Source organism: Astyanax mexicanus, chromosome 6 (genome assembly GCF_023375975.1).
Source record: "Astyanax mexicanus isolate ESR-SI-001 chromosome 6, AstMex3_surface, whole genome shotgun sequence".
Lineage (NCBI taxonomy): Eukaryota > Metazoa > Chordata > Actinopteri > Characiformes > Acestrorhamphidae > Astyanax > Astyanax mexicanus.
In genome coordinates this window covers 31,952,392-31,967,934 of record NC_064413.1, presented here as the reverse complement: position 1 = coordinate 31,967,934, position 15,543 = coordinate 31,952,392, and positions in this window count along the sequence as shown.

Below are 15,543 nucleotides of genomic sequence, written 5' to 3'. Positions count from 1 at the left end.
GGGCCAGGGGAGCAGCGGGCATGGGGGCGTGTGGGTGACCTCTGACCCCCGAGGGCGTGCTGAGGGGGAACGGCGGGCCTGTGGCCCTGAATGTCAGCCCCCTGGGCGGCAGACACCGCAGGCCCTGTAATGATTTATGGGGCAGAAGTGCCATCGATGGCTGCTCAGCCCTGGGGAGGGACCTAAATGGTAGTTCTGACACCACTGATCGTAGAGGTTAAAGGTGATCAATAACAAGGCTGAGGAAGAGATTGAGAGAGAGAGAGAGTGAGAAAGAAAGAGAGAGATAGAGGGAAGAAGAAGAAGAAGGAGGGAGGAGGAGGAGAAGAAGGACTCCTGGTGTTTTTTTAATTGCTGTGCTCATTATTGGCCTCTTTGTGTCTGCTCTCTTCTTTTGTGCATCAGTAAGTCGGGAGCGGAGCGTGGCCCCTTTCACTGGGTGAGAAGGTGGGCGACCGCAAGTTTGTTTGCACCGGGCCTCTTCTTTGTGTGTTCTTTTTTAGGGACACACATTTTCACAACTGTCCCCTCAAGCTTTACAAGAGTTTTACAGCAAAATGTCTTTACATGCTTGTACAGCTGTATCTCACTCCAAATAGTAACTTAAAACTTATTCTGATCCTCTGATTTAAGTCACATGTGTATTTAGTCTATAGTGACTCTCATGCAAGAACCTTGTACCTCTGTTGTTGCCATTTGCTTGTTTAAATAACTCAAATATTGTACATAAATTATACATTGTTTCAAAATTTCTAAATAATTGGACCAACAGAAATGTTTCAAAATCATTTGGACTTCACTGTATTACATTAACCTAAAAGAAAGCATTGAAATTAAGATTTGTCCATTCTCATTCAATTGGAGACACAAGGTTTTTGCATTACACCGACATTATGTATGCAGTTAAGGACAACAATTTGCACAGAGAAAGGCATACAGTAAAGAACACAACGATTTTCCAGCAAAAAAACGTGTCTTGCGAATGTACATAAAGAATCCTGTGCCAAACCCTTAGAAAACAAGAGCTTTAACTGTTAAGTGTTATATGTATATAATGGGTGGTTAATAGGACGAAATTTACTTTAAGGGAAAAAAATGAGAGACCACTTAAATATGAGTTTTTTCCCAAATTGAAAACCTCTGGAATATAATCAAGAGGAAGATGGATGATTACAATCAAACCAGGCTGAACTGCTTGAATTTTTGTACCAGGAGTTATCCAAAGTTATCCAAAATCAGTGTGTAAGACTGGTGGAGGACAACATGCCAAGATGCATGAAAACTGCGATTAAAAACCAGGATTATTCCACCAAATATTGATTTCTGAGCTTGATTAAAAGTATATGAATATGAACTTGTTTTATTTGCATTATTCGAGGTCTGAAAGCTCTGCATCTCTTTTGTTATTTCAGCCATTTCTCATTTTCTGCAAATAAATGCTTTAAATGACAGAATTTTAATTCGGAATTTGTGAGAAATGCTGTCCATAGTTTGTAGAATAAAACAATAATGTTCATTTTACATACACCTATAAATAGCAAAATCAGAAAAAGTGATTCAGAAACTGAAGTGGTCTCTTATAAAAAAAAAACATTTAAAGTATGCATCTTTTTACAGGGTAAATAGTGTATCGTTTTAATTTGAGCAGCCTAGAGCCCAACTATCATCACTGACAAAAGACAACTGAAATATTAACATTACAGTAAATAATAAATCTCCTCTATCTGAATGTCGTGTTCACACACATAAATAGATTAAAAAGGTTTTTTTTTGTCGTTTTTTTTAGCAGCCATAATGTTAAAAAAAAAAAAAAAACGAAACATATAAAATACAAAAAGTAAATATAGTTATTTTAAGTGATCATATAAATGTAAGTCTATTTCTGATATTGACTATGTTTTTTTAGGGAATTTGTGTTCAGATGACTCTTGTGTTCAGGTGCATTTGATCCACCAATCAGAGGCTTTTCCAAAAACTTGAACCAGTGCCAGCTCAAGTTCACACTGTCACTAAAGAAAAAAGCGGACATACTAAATACTAAGATGATCTGAAAATCATGTGAATATTTAAAACAATCTAACTTCACTCGAATGATTATGCTGTTAATATAGTTTGTAATGAGACTTGCAAAAAATATCAGGCTCCTCCAGAAACAAACATCTAAAAAACAAAGCTTCTGCAATCTATCTAAAATAAATAATAAGTACAAATAAAAAATGACATTTTAAATATGTTTTCTGTGTCCCATGATCTTTGGGGAAATTATATGTATTTGTTCTTAACCTTCCTTTACATCTGTCTGTCTGCGTTCATACCACTTCCTCTGTCTTTCTGAGTCTTTCAGCATGTTTTAAGAGGGTGGAGTTGTTGCCCCCCCCCCACCCCATACACACACACACACACACACACACACACACATATTCACTCCCACCCCCTGTGTCTATGAGGAGCTCTCAGAAGTGAGCTGATTAAGATTAAGACTGGGCTGCTTTCCCTAATCACATCTCCGCATCTAAATCATCTGTGTACATTTCTAATTACGCAGTCGCGCGCCACGTCCTTGAGCTCAGCGGCAGGTCTCCATTTCATCTCGCGCCGTCTCTCTTTCCCTCTCTCTCCCTCCTTCTCTTTCCTTCGTTTCATCTTCCTTATTTATTTCTTTTTTTGTTGATGTTGTTATTTTGGCTGTTGTGAGTTGAAGGGCTCATTTACACTTGTCTCTTCTCTCCAGTGACAGTATTGCAGAGGGCAGGGCAGGCAGCCCGGGCTCGAACCGCTTCACACACAGAGATCATAGGGACTGGAGAGATCACTTTTGCATGTGCAATGTCTTATTTAAGACACCAGAGACAAGTTTATATGTCATTTGCTCTTCGCCAATTCAGAATCATATCAGTGTCTGCAGATAACTATTAAAACAATATATAATCATTTGTATCATTTATGTAGTGCCGCTCTCAAACTCAAGGGCACTTGTGTATTAGCAACAAAAACACAATCAACAAAAAACAAGAACAGTCATAACACACTTCAGTTCACCAGCAGACACGGGCTACTTCATTTTTATTTAACTGTAAATTTAAATAGACTGTGTAAAGTTAAATAGTCTTTATGAATGGGACAAAAGGATGGCCTCAGTTGACGTATTGTTGCTTCATTTCCTTCAAAGCTCCCAGTACAGCTTGCAGCTTGTATTGTTTAATGTTTAATATAGAAACCTAGTTACTGAATATTAGGCTATATCAAAGATAGGCTTTAAACGTCTCTGAAATAAATACTTGATAACAATAAGCATTTGATCATTGTAATGTGTATATACAGTATATACAATAACAAAAAAAGGTGCAGAGCTTTCAGACCTCAAATGATGCAAAGAAAACAAGTTCATGCTCTCTAAAAAACAGAGGTACGATATGAGTAGAGGTACACTCTTCATAATTGTACCCTCAATGGTACAATATTGGACTTTACAGGGTCAGATTGGTTCCCTTTGAAGTACAAAGTCATTCCTAACAGCAATAAGTACAGATTTGTACCATTTAACCAGCCAAAAGCTACATTCAGGATTTGGTATCATTGTACTGATAAACAATATATATATATATTAATTATACATTTTTCATTTAAAAGCCAGACAATTTTGGATCAAGTTCTTGACACATATTCAGTTGATTATAATGTTTATAATGTTTATAATCTTTACTGGCACAAAAATATGGGTACAAAAAAGGACTTTCACTGAAAGGTACTTTTTTGTACCTCAATATAAGGTACAGCCCCAGCGACAGGCTTTGTACTCTTTTAGGTACAAATCTGTACTTACTTTTCTTAGTGTGTTTATAAAGTTTTAAGTGTTCAGAAATCAATATTTGGTGGAATAACCCTGGTTTTTAATCACAGTTTTCATGCATCCTGGCATGTTCTCCTCCACCAGTCTTACACACTGCTTTTGGATACCTTTATGCCACTCCTGGTGCAAAACATTCAAGTGGTTCAGCTTGGTTTGATGGCTTGTGATCATCCATCTTTTCCTCTGGATTTTATTATTTTAGTAAAATCTAGGAAACTCATCATTTTTAGTGGTCTGTTATTTTCTTTCCAGAGCTGTAGATACAGTAATATGATTACTGACACTGCCAGACCAGGAAACATCCCAGCCACAACAATGTACATTACAGTCACTCTGGTCGTGGACCACACAAATACTTATTTTGCAAGGAAAAATTGCTCCAATGGCTGGCCTGGGAAAACATCCAATGTCGCAATGTATAGTTGTTTAAGCAGTAGTTCTGGAAATGCACCTGAGCCTTGATGAGTTACTCCAGTAGTAGCCGAAGAAAACCATGCAAAATTCAATGTATGTTCACTGCAGCCTTGGAACACATCCAAGTCATGATGTAGGGTCATTCCAGAGTTGGGACACCCAAGCTGCAATGTATGTGTATGTATAGTTGCACAAGCAGTGGGAATGCAGCTTGGGAATGTGTCTGAGCCAAGATCTAGAGTTCCTCCAGCAGTGAGCCAGGAAACACATCCAAGTCTAAATGTAAAGCCACTTCAGCAGAGGGCCTGGGAAAACGCCCAAGCTGCGATGTACAGTCACTCCAGTGGTGGGCCAGGAAACACATCCACAATGTACTGATGATGTCCTGTATAGTCTTAGTACATATATTTCAATATATACTGTATAGGTAGGTCTGAGTACATTCAAACCAAGATGTAGAGTCACTCCAGTAAAGAGCATGAGAACAACAATGTTCATTTTACTTAAACATATACCTATAAATAGCAAAATCAGAGAAACTGAATCAGAAACTGAAGTGGTCTCTTTATTTTTTTTTTTCAGCGCTGTATTATACATGTACATTCAACAGTGCAATAGTGTATGTTCATAGTGTGAGTTAATGTGTATAGTGTAAGGTAAGTGTATTCTATTTTTATTTTACTTTGTATCATATATATATATATATATATATATATATATATATATATATATATATATATAATATTGTGTTCTTTCTTTATTCTAAGTGGAATCATGCCTTCAAGGTTTTCACTCCTCTGTACACCTGTACTCATGTGATGTGACAATAAATCTGATTTGATTTAATAATCTGATATGTGGATATGTAAAAAACAATCACATATACAGTGCATCATGTTTTTTTTAATTAAAGGTGTGCAGACCAACATATCATTTAATTAGTCTTAACTTGTCTTGAATATAAGTAGTGGATTTGTGCTATTGATCGAAAGGCTCTGAATATACCCAACACACATAACCTTCCCATTGTCTAGCAGTTTCTCTTCAGAAGCCGTGGCAGTTTTTATTTTCCTATCTTTATTCAAGAGTCAACCTTGTAATTTAAGTCTTGAAAGAGCAGTCCCCCAAGCTGGCCATGATACAAAGGCAAGGTTTGAAGGTGAAGTACTGGGCAGCCTATGGCATTGACTTCACATTACCTTTAAGATGTAGGCCTTCTGGGTGAGCTATTAACTCTGCAACCTTGAGCATCTTCCTGGAAAAGGCCTTCAGTGCTGGAGAATGGTGCAGGAGAGATCAGAAAGAAAGCAGGCACACACACACACACACAGCAATGACAGAGAAAAAAAACAAAAGATTGGCAACAGGGATGTGAGAAGAAAACAGGAAAAGATTTTAGCAGATTTATCTATTGGACACTAACTTGGTGTTAGTAGGTTAAAATAAACAATACTTCAAAACACTTGAGAAAAAAAAATAAAAGACCACTTCAGTTTCTAAATCAGTTTCTCTGATTTTGCTATTTATAGGTATCTGTTTGAGTAAAATGAATATTGTTGTTATATTCTGTAAACTACGGAGAACATTTCTACCAAATTCCAAATAAAAATATTGTTATTTAGAGCATTTATTTGCATTTATATAAGAAATGTCTGAAATAACTTTCAGACCTCAAATAATGCAAAGAAAACAAGTTCATATTCATAAAGTTGTAAGAGTTCAGGAATCAATATTTTATGAAATAACCCTGGTTTTTAATTTCAGTTTTTATGCATCTTGGCATGTTTCTTCTCCACCAGTCTTACACACTGCTTTTGGATAACTTTCTGCCACTCCTGGTGCAAAAATTCAAGGAGTTCAGCTTGGTTTGTTGGCTTGTGATCATCCATCTTCCTCTTGATTATTTTCCAGAGGTTTTCAAAGTAACTAATAGTTTTTTAAGTGGTCTCTTATTTTACTCTAGAGCTGTATATTCCCCTAATATATTTTTTAATCGTAAAAAGATAATGAAATTTGTGCTTTGTGTTTTTAAAACTGTAATATTATTACCCATTCATTTGGTTGAAATATACTAAATAGGGTGCAAACAAATGTAATTAGAAGGTTCGTTTTTGAGGTTATTTTTATCAGCATTTCTTTCAAAGATTTTCTTGGAAGACGTCTTATTTTACTTATTTTTATTTTTTCTGTATTTAAAGGTACCAGTTTAGCCTGTATTTCTTAATTCAACACAGGGAATTTGGTTACTGACAAATGTGTGAATGAAACATTAAAATCCATAAATATTGAGACTTGTTATTAATGAGCTTATGGAATAACCTTAAAATCACTGTAATATATTTTGGTTTGTTTGGTTATTGTATTGTGCAAAAAAATACACAAGATACTTATTTGCTTAAATGTACAGCAGCATTAGACTTGTGTAGATGTTCTGTAAACTTCTTTTAAACGTTTTGTATACTTACATATCTTATTTGAACAATTGTTCTTTATGGAACATCCATTGAAATTGGTTCTTGTATGACAAGGGTCTTTAATTCAATTCCTCAAAAGCTCTTGATGACTTTCTTGCTGAAAAAAGCCTACTTACAGTGTCACTTAATGAGTTTTTTTTAGACTTATTGATCAGTGATTGATTAATGACTACTATACATAGTTTAGTATTACTGTGCAGCTTATGTTGTTTAAGGTCAAGGATTTGAAGTATGAACACACACAACTTAAGTGTTAAGAGTTCATTAAAGCAGTTCTATTCTATTCTATTCTATTCTATTCTATTTAAGAGCATTTTGTCACTGTCCAATGAAAAACAAGTATCTCCTTTTTTGTTGATTAGTTTATGTAGTGTATTACATAATCTGAACACAAAACTGTACCTTATAAGGTCTCAACAACTCTTTCTAGATTGACTTAATTTTTTTTTCATTCAGTGTAGACTTCTCCATCAAATGATGATACCAGTGATGAAAGCTAGCATGTTGTTGCTGTCACACAAAAAATTCTAATCTCTAAAACATGGACTTTACAGGAGCAGAAAAAATCTTCTTAATTTTTAATCGAAGTCAAAGTACAAGCATTTTATTACAGGTCATTTAATGTTCATATTTATATTGATTCATTAAATGTGAAAGGTTCATACAGTGTAACTGCTACATTTAAATTATGTCAAAATGACATAATTTACAAAATGAGATACAAGAATTTGGCAAGACAGAGACAATGTGCTATGCCACATGAAGAGACACCACTTTTTATCAAACTGCCTTTTGACTCAACTGCATTGAACGGCTGAGCATGACTGGAGGAGAGAGCTAGCTTCCAGTTCTAACTGGTAATTAGCTAGCATCACACTGAGTGAATGCTTTCTGAAAGAGCAGAGTTGCCAGGTTCACAGTTTTTTCCGCCAAATTGGGATTGTTTGAATAATCAGGGCTGGCGGGTGCGTTTTATTGTGCTACTTTTTTAAAAATTACTCTGGCCACCAGAAAAACAAAAAAGTCACAAAAAACAACAACAAAAAATATCACAATGTAACCAGAAATCACCAGGCGATGAAAGAAAAAAGTTAAAGAGGAGAGAAGAGAGTTCAGAAGGGACAAGAACAGAAAATATTAAATAAACATCTTTTTTTGAAACTATTAAATGTTCCTCACTGGAATATACAACTGCTTTAAAATAACCAATAAAAACATTAATATTACAATATTATTTACTTTAAGGTAAATAGCAATATAGATACTAAATCCTGTATAAACAAAACACTAAGTCGTACACTCAGTTGTTTTGCCATTTGCTTTAAAAGTGAGACAGACATATATTTTGGGCTATTTTAAGCTTCTGAAGGGCAGCTTTTAAACTGATTTTGGGATAGATATTTTTGTTGGACCTGGCAACCCTGTGAAAAAGACTGAATAGGCTAATAATGCTTCTGTAGAAGTCACTAGATCTCCTGATGATATGGCTAGTGCTTATCAGCTGCACCACTTGCTGGGGAAATGCGACAGAACTGTTTTGGACATGTAACATTTGTATTCTGTGTGTATTTAAATAGGACATGTTTATATATTTGAGCCAGTTGTTCAGGGCTTCCAGAGTACTTGATCTCAGATGTTCTGGGTGGAATAAAACAACCTACATATGTATTTTCTGGAGGTTCCTCGGTTCTATACACAAAACACTGCACAAATATTAATAGGCTTCATGGTAGTAGCTTTTGTCATTTTGAAATGTTATTTTTCAAGAGTATAAGGTGGTGACTGCTTCCCACCACATTCAAAAGCCAGAAACAGAAGAAAGAACTGGGGGAAGTTTCCAAACCTGCACTTCTAACCTGTATATTTAGGTCCACACCTTAGAGTGTACTTGAAGGAGAAGGCATATACCTACAGTGCCCTGTATCATAAATAACACAGCATTCTCCCCTTCCTGTTCTCTGTTGAAGCTTTTCATATGGTAAATAGCTGATCACTGTGTGGCCACATTGTTGCCTATCTTTCATGTAGCTCTGAGGGAAACCTTGAGGTGTGGAAGAGAAGGAATTTTTGATGAAAAAAGAAAAATCTTTTTCTCTTCCTTCTCCTCCAACCCCCCACTCTGCCCTTCGCTGTTGGGGTCAGGTATTTACTACATAAATGAGAGAGGCAGAGAGAGAGAGGTTGAGTGAGTGGGCGTGAAGGAAGCAGTAAGAAAAGACCTGAAGATAGAGAGTGCTTACCCACCTGCTGATGACCATGTTAATGGCAAACTGGCATTGCTGCCTCAGCCTCCCTAACTCAGAGAGTAACCCTAGTATTGGAGTATGCAGCATTCAGAATTGAGATTTTCCATTGAAAGGAAAGGATAGTCTATGGCTAGGCTTAACCCCTGTCCAGCAAACTGCCCCTCTGTCTATTTTATATCTTACAGAATTCCAAGCAAATACTGATAACTTTTTTTATTCATACTATGAGTTATTAAACCACTCTTTCCTTACTTTAATGAACATGTATTTTGCAACAACACCATTAATGAGTCTAAACATAGTATCAAACATGTTACATTTGAGTTAGGATAGTTCTTATATAGTGGAATATTGATGTGAGGAGCTTATGTCTGATTAAATTCAGACATAAGAGCATCGCTGAAATCAGGTACTGATGTTGGATGTTTAGTTCTGGAAGGTTAAATCAGTGATTCATATTTATAGGTATATCTTTTAAAATATGAACATAGTTGTTTCATTCTAACAACTATGGACAACATTTCTCCCAAATTTCAAATATTTCTTTTGTCATTTAGAGCATTTATTTGCAGAAATAATGGCTGAAATTACAAAAAAATACAGAGCTTTTAGACTTTAATTAATGCAAAGAAAATATATTTATAAAGTTCCCCCAGTTCTTTCTTCTATTGAGTTTAGAAATCAATATTTGGTGGAAAACCCCTGGTTTTTAATCACAGTTTTAATCACAATCATCTTGGCATGTTCTCCCCCACCAGTCTTACACACTGCTTTTACATAACGTTATGCCTCTCCTGGTGCAAGAATTCAAGCAGTTCAGTTTGGTTTGATGGTTTGAGATCATCCATCTTCTTCTTGATTATATTCCAGATGTTTTCAATTTGGTAAAATCAAAGAAACCCATCATTTTTAGGTGGTCTTATATTTTTTAGAGCTGTATGGTGGGGGTGGGATTTTGACCTCTGGTTTAAACCTGGCATTGGACATGGTAACCTTAGACCCACATTTTTTGCAATGTTTTTCTGTGGAAATTACACAAGCTGTGTGAGGTATTACTGCACTTCATTGCAGAGGGTTCTGGAGGACCAACTGTAGGACCCCCTGCCCTGTAGAATGCAATAGTGGTTTCCTATTCAAATACACTACATTTACTCAGGAAGGGCTTGATAATTAGCTGATTAGCTGGATTAGGTGTGTTGGGAACAGTGTAATGACTAAACTTTGGGAGCATTGGAAACACATGCTCTACAGAATGTAAACTACTCAATATGCAGTATTGCATATGTCTACAAACCTTTGAAAAAATAGAGCATGATGTACAGTAGTTAATTTGATGTTGGATTCTAGATCCGGCTAAATACCATTGCTTTATGATGAGTAGTTTAATTATCTAAAACAGTTTCCTTATTTTGAATGCTTTCTGTATTGCTTATGATTATTGACTGGCTATAGATATTGCTACTGCACTTAAGTGATGAATGGCATCTCTGAGAGTTTAGGGCCATATGGCGAATGCAGTTCTCATGAGCAGTAATCTTTATATGGCTTTGTATGTGAATTGGATCTAATAATAAAATCCATAATCCATCTAATGGAGTGCACCAGAGTGGTGCTACCAGCTGTAAATCTAAATGATCTCAATCTTGATCTTGTCTATGAGGCCTTGATTTCGAGCAGTTGATTACTGATTACTAGGCCTGGGTCTGAATGATGGTTGACTCTTAAAAAAGGCTTTAGGAAATGTGTTTGTTGATAACACTCTTTCTAGTGTTGAACTATTTTAACACATTTGTGTCAGACCAGGAGTTAAAAAGTACTTACCTTTGTTGAGTAGCCCAGTATTTTGTGCACTTTGCCCAGACAGGCTTTTAGAATGAGTGAGATGGGGCATATTTTGCCCCTACAGATAAATCACTTTTTCCACAGTTACTCAGACTCAAAGTAGCTTCACACTTTGTTGGTAGAATCTGGAAAGACCTGACATTTAAAACGAGGCATTTAGAACTTTACTACTGCACAAGAAGTTTATTAAAAGCCACTGTTTACATCCCATAGCATAGGTAAATCTCTGGGCACCACTATCTTAAATTTAAGTCACAATATGTCAACCATTGGGCACGAATAGTAAAACATTTTAAGCAATGTCTATCTAATTTGTTGTTGGTTCTTTGGGATCTAATATCGACAGTGACTGCGGGAATTCATTAATTTCCAAGAAATTAATTTTGCAATCTGCTCAACTATCCTACCTTATTGTGACTTAAATTTAAGGTGGCGGCGCCCAGATATTTATCTATGCTACTTTTTGTAAACAGTGGCTTTTAATAAACTGCTTGTGCAGTTTTAAAGTTCTTAAATGCCTCCTTTTAAATGTCAGGGCTCTCCAGATTCTACCAATGAAGTGTTGAGCTATTTTGAGCCTGAATAACAGTGGAAAAAGCGAATTATCTGCAGGGTCAAAATATGCCCCATCTCACTCATTTTAAAAGCCTGTTTGGGCAAAGTGCACAAAATACTGGCTCTCAGAAAGTTGTGGGAGAACAGAGGTGGGCTATTCAACAAAGCTAAGCATTTTCATCATGTTTTAATACACCCAAAGTCCATTTTACTTTAAGTAGACACTGGACACACAACTGTACCACAAAGAACACACTAGAAATTGTTTTCAACATTTTAACATTTGTATAGTACAGCATATTTGAGAGATACAGATGCTAATAACTGCTATTGAGGAGTCTTACAGTGCGTTTCAGTGGTGTGATTTCATCAGGCTCCTCAGCATCATTGCGCACAGTTAAAAGAAAAGTACAAGAGTTTAAAAATAGCAATAAATGCATTATTCAGGCATAATTACCAGCATTGTTGTAGTGTTTGTAATGTCATTAATAACAGCTCGTGCCCAAATAATGCGCTTAATGTTATTTATCTGTTGGCAGATAGATGTGGCTAATCCTCATTCATTTGCTGTGGATCAATGCAAATCCGCTAGCGTGAGCGAAATCCCACCCCCCCTTGAGCCTGTGGCTTCTAATGTATTTTCCCACCATTAACCAGCTATAATCCCTGCTAATCATCACTAATCCACATCTCCTGTGTTTGATGATACTCTCCTGATGAAGGAGGTGGTGTCGGGGCCCGAACGCCCGAGTGCAGCACAGAGCCGTGGCTGTGCAGGCAGGCAGGCGCTGGCAGGGGCTGGCCGTGGATAATGTGGCGAAGAGGGAAAGCTAAAGCAGCCCGGCTCCTGCTTCTCATGCAAGCCTGATGGCACCAGCCTCCTCTGAACGGCTCTCCCTGTGGCTGAGCGTAATTATGCATAGATAACCAATCTGCAGTTATCACACATGCACATCTGCTTTATGCTTTCCGTGGAGAATCAATGAGCCATCCCATGCTCTGTTGTTCACCTTTTCATCTTTATTATATCCATACAGTCTCCCATAAGGCATTCTATATTAACCTTAGTCTTGTCCTTTTGCAGAAAAGCTTACTGAATCTCTGCAAGCAATTCAAGCAGATCTAAAGTACCCCCTCCCACACCACCCTTAAGAAAGGCTGTCGAATATTCGAGGATGCTTGGAGTGACTATTGCTGTATTATGGATGCATAAATGGATAGTGCTTGTTTTCTATCGTTTTTCTGTTTTTTATAAAGTTTAACGTCTATTTTGTAGCATTTTATAAAATAGAGACTGTGTTATAAGATACAATGAGGTTTGAGAAATTGTTTAAAGGTTACAACATGGTTATAATGTTCTTTAATTTAATATTGTTCTGACTTAAACCAAAATGAACCAAAAACTGATAGCTTAAAGTGCAGAAGGTCAGCTGTAATTGAAGGCTATTGAAACTAAGTAAAATGATTAAACAAACAAAAAATAATTCATGAATTTTCTCTGCACTACAAGTTATACATTGGAGAGCTCATTGTCATTGTGTTTTTAGTTCATGCACAAGAACTGATGCTGCTGATTTTAGCAGATGTAAACTTTATGCGAGACTACAGAAGGCAAAAGTAATGATAGAATGAAGATCATTTAGATCAAATAAAGATAACAGGCCCAACATATATGCACACTTGTCTCAAGAGTGTCATTCACCAATATCTTCCTATAAGAAAAAAAAATGTTTTTAATAATAGTCCTGAATTGCTGAATTGTTCACAATGCTGCTCCTGTGATGAATCACAGTGTCCTTGTAAAATAAACAAACGCGAATAAGAAAACTTTGTTGAATATTAGATTTTAGGAAGATTTTAGGAAGACATTTAATTTCCTATTAAGAGGGTTGTACAGGGGGTGTACAGACTAGTGAATATATCCCTTGCATGAGGAAAGTATTGTATGTTATATACTGTTCTTTACTATTTTCCTGTAGTCCAACATTGTGCTTGTAGAAGTTTCTAGAAAGAGCTGCCTTTTCTGCTCTTCGGGTCAAGAAATCTAGGCACAAATCCCACGTTTCCTGCCCTTTTATATGTCCGTACTTGCAGGCATTGCTCAGGCTCTGCTGTCCGGCGTCCTGCTCTCCTGCTGTGTGTGCGTGCTGTGAGAAAACCTGTCAGGTAATTGCTGGCTTTCATGCAAATAGCTCAGCACAGCAGTGGCTTGTATGATTTACTCTCGAGGTAATTGGTAAATGGATATAAGAGGTTTACTCTAGAGGTGTCCCTCTATTACTCTTTTTCATGCACGCCAGCAACAGAGGCTTTAGGGTTACCCTAAATTCATATTGTTTCCTTTTTGTACAATATTGTATCTCACATCCCAAACTTCCAGGCCTGCTGGGCTAGTACTGGTTCCCTTATGGGTAATAGGATAGTAAAAAGGCAAATTTAAGCTTTAATTCAGATCACATTCATCTACATCCTTGCCCCAAATGTAAAGGATTCCCATGATGATGTTAAAAATATATACTGTTTTTTTTCTTGTGTAAACGTCATATATCTAGAGTAATATACAAAGGCGGTTTGAGTCAGGGGATCAATAAACCATGTTATCATCAGAGATTAAATTAAGTAATTGAGATAAATTTCACATTTAAAGGCTGATTTAACATTTTAATTGTGAAATACAGTAACTGGGCATCTGACTACAGAACTTATTGGGAACTAAATACCAGGAATTACATTTAGTTGAACACAGGGAATTGAATTCAGTCAGAAATTCAAAAGTTTAGACGTATAATTATAGAAAAGAGAGAGAGAGAGAGAGAGAGAGAGAGAGAGAGAGAGAGAGAGAGAGAGAGAGAGAGAGAGAGAGAGAGAGAGAGAGAGAGAAAGATAGAGGGCTTATTTTGCATTAACTATAACCGCCGTTGGGGGGCGCTAAAGACTTGCTGTTCTTCTTTAGACTCGAGAAGATTTTTGACTCTTTAACGCTTTTGTGATGCTTTACGTTCATCAAAGATTTTTTGTAATAGTTTGAAAATACAAACACGTTTTTCATATTTGTTTTAGTAGTGTACATTAATTTATTATGTGTTGAGAACATCTTTCTATGATTTATATTTTGATTTTAATTAAATAAAGAGGAGCATTTATACCCATTGTTGTGTACACCTATCTGTCTTAGCCCTACCACCTGTAATATGGTGAACTTTATATATTTTGTAATGAAAAGAAAAGTGTTGCGTTAATTTAATTCTGTTTAATTCTGATACCACGTCTTGGTCTAATCACACAGAATGCAGTTAAAGTCACAAGTAAAGTCGCAACGTAGTGTTTAATACATTCACTTTTAGACAGCTTCATTAAAATGTTTCTAATGTAACTGTTTATTTAAATATTTAGTCATATTTTTTACGTGTAAAAAAATAAGAGCTCTTGCCTTTTTTAAAGTATTGAGAAGTGTTCCTCTTTATATCCTGAAGCTGTATTTCATACACACTGGTGCTGAAGGTGTATTATTTTGTTTACCGTGTTCAGGGTTCAAGCTATAGGCCAATAATGTCGCATAGTTTTTTTTTGTTGTTGTTGTTTAACATACTTTACAAGGCTAAATGAAAGAAAATACATATATCTTTTTAATTCACACGGTAACGACCCTGAAATAATCCGTCTGAAAAAAAGTGTGCAAAGGGTTTACTGTTTACCAAGCCGCTGTTTAAGAAAACTCCAGAATCGAATAATATCAGTTCGGTGTCAAAACGTGACAAAGATTTAAATCAAATCACGTTTAGAACATTTTATTTTCATTTATAAACTCATGTTTTGAAACGTTCTTGTCGTGTTTGTATGTTAACACGTCATTTGTTAATGTACGCTCATTCACATTTTAATAACTACTAAATTAAACGTAATTGTTGTGCTCAATATAATGAAATGTCATGTTTGATATGAATAGCATTAAACTAACCGTGCGAAATATTTTTAATTTTTATGAAAGTTTTAGAAAAACAGCTTTTGGGAAATCGTCAGAAACTAGCGGACGAACCTCCTGCAGGAGAATAGTGTTCATTTAGACGCTTTTCAGTAATGCTGTAAATAAATTATATTAACAGTAAATACTTAAAGTTATAATGTTCAACGACAAACTTGAGCAGAATCAGTCAAATAATTA